Below are 2500 nucleotides of genomic sequence, written 5' to 3' on the forward strand. Positions count from 1 at the left end.
CCCCCCCCCCCCCCCCCCGATCCCCACATATCGTCCAGTAAGTAAATCGGTCTACTCGAATTTAGTTGACATGGTTCAGCTGTATCGAGAGTGTCAGGAGCAAAGGGCAAGCACTCTCAACAAGACAACTACGTGTAACGTACACAGTGAAAACTAGAGCGTGTCGTCGACGTGTTCCCCACTTCCGTTAAAAGCAGAATGATAATGGTTTAATACGACACTGTGTCTTCCATTTTCAAGCTGTACGCGAGATTTCTGCAATTGGCTCCCCTTGCTGAACACTGGTTCTTGCATCCGCACAGCACTCCCCGGTGAACAGTGTGCGGAGAATACATCTAGTTGTCATCATTTTCACCAGTACTCATTCATAGCCAGCTGGGTAACAAAAAAACTATGTTCGTATGTGACAAATCGAGGTTCAGGTTGTCTAATCATTATTGAGAATTAGTACTTCGCTTGTAGTCGCTGTAAAATTAACAGCATAGAGATGTTTCTGGTATGTAATGTAAGAAGACCATTTGTTCTACTTATACAATCAAATAATAGAGCTGTACCTTGTCTTCCCTATTCTCAGTTTGACAATGAACGAATGAGGCATAATTATGGGCTCCAAAACATGTGTGGGAAATTCAGTGTCACACCAACAGAAGTAGAGACAGCTTCAATTATTGCTCCATACTTTAGCGCTTCCACAATGATGGCACCGGCACGGTTGGCCTAGTGGTAAGGCGTCCGCCCCGTGATCGGGAGGTCGTGGGTTCGAACCCCGGCCGGGTCATACCTAAGACTTTAAAATTGGCAATCTAGTGGCTGCTCCGCCTGGCGTCTGGCATTATGGGGTTAGTGCTAGGACTGGTTGGTCCGGTGTCAGAATAATGTGACTGGGTGAGACATGAAGCCTGTGCTGCGACTTCTGTCTTGTGTGTGGCGCACGTTATATGTCAAAGCAGCACCGCCCTGATATGGCCCTTAGTGGTCGGCTGGGCGTTAAGCAAACAAACACACAAAGAATGATGTCAAAAACGATGTTTGGTGGCTTGTTGTCAGACAAGCATTTTGTGTCAGTCTCCGGAGAGCACATCGTCACCAAACATCTTACAATATCCCAAGTCCCAATTTGCAAGCGACTTTCAGCAGGTTGAGTGTGTGCTAGATGCTAGCCGTGGACATCGTTTGGGTTCCGTTTTATATGTCTTTGTATATATATATCTGGGCACCTTTTTCATAACTTCACTCCACGCTTGTATGTTTGTTTTCTTAAATTGTATTATGTACAAAGTAACCTGTGCAAAAACGTGCTTGAAATAGCTGAAAGGGATTTCAGAAAACTTTCTCTTTGTTAAAGTGACCGTCCTTACTGACTGCAAGGGCGTCATCAGTGGGCGCCACCTCTCGGACAACCTTATTTCAACTCCCATAATGCACTGCGGTGTCCGTCTGCCTTCCTTAAATTAAACTTAGCTTGCAAATATGTGTTGCTGTTACTTTTGGCGTTTTATGGGGTTACACATGTCACAAACAAGTTAGTGTTTGGTGCAAGGAATCATGATTTCGTTGAGTCTAGACGACATCGGAGAGGAAATAACTTGACGGTATTTTTCCTCCAGCAAATGATAGCGGTCATGTGTACCACTCTATACGGCTTTTACGCTTGATACATACATTCTTTAAATTAAAGGCACACTCGTTCTAGTGAAAATACGTTCGGCCCACCCTCTCAGATCTGGCTAAGCATTTACATGGGATAAGACAATCCCTCCACTTGGTCACATACCAACAATCAACAATCGGTGTGCTCTCTGTGCACAGTCGGCCTTTTTTTTTTTCTTTCTTTTTTTGGCGAATTTTGACATTTTATTTTGTGAGTGTGTGTGTGAGGCCAAGCTGTCCCTATTCTGAATTGTCGTAGATTTTTTTAAATGGTACTATATGTTTTTTTTGGGGTATCCTTATTTGAGCGGCGGTCACGTGACCCCTGTAAAAGAAATCTTCGATCCGAAAAATGTGCGAGCTAACCAAGTTGAGTGCGAAATCGGCGTATGGCTGCCTGAATGGCGGGGTAAAAACGGTCATACACGTACACATCCACTTGTGCAAAAACATGAGTGAACGTGGGAGTCTCAGCCCATTAACGAAGAAGAAGAAGAAGAAGAAGAAGAAGAAGAAGAAGAAGAAGAAGAAGAAGAAGAAGAAGAAGAAGAAGAAGAAGAAAAGTGTCTTATAATGCATGGGATAGAAAGTTTGAATAACATGACACGGGAATGGGTGCTTTCGTCGGGGCTCTAAAGTTGTCGCAATAATTTGTGTACCGAGTTTATATGAAGGCGTTGACAGATCTGCGGCTGTGAACCTGATCGCGTACGGGGGAAGAACCCCGCCTTTAAAAATGGTTATAGTTGGGTGCAAGCAATCATAGCTGTGCAGTGTTCACGAGTCATTAGAAAGGGCAGATAACACAGGGTGATCTGGTGCACATTTGAAATGGCAGCAATCACGACCA

The sequence above is a fragment of the Littorina saxatilis genome, linkage group LG15 (assembly GCF_037325665.1).
Source record: "Littorina saxatilis isolate snail1 linkage group LG15, US_GU_Lsax_2.0, whole genome shotgun sequence".
NCBI classification, from domain to species: Eukaryota; Metazoa; Mollusca; class Gastropoda; order Littorinimorpha; family Littorinidae; genus Littorina; species Littorina saxatilis.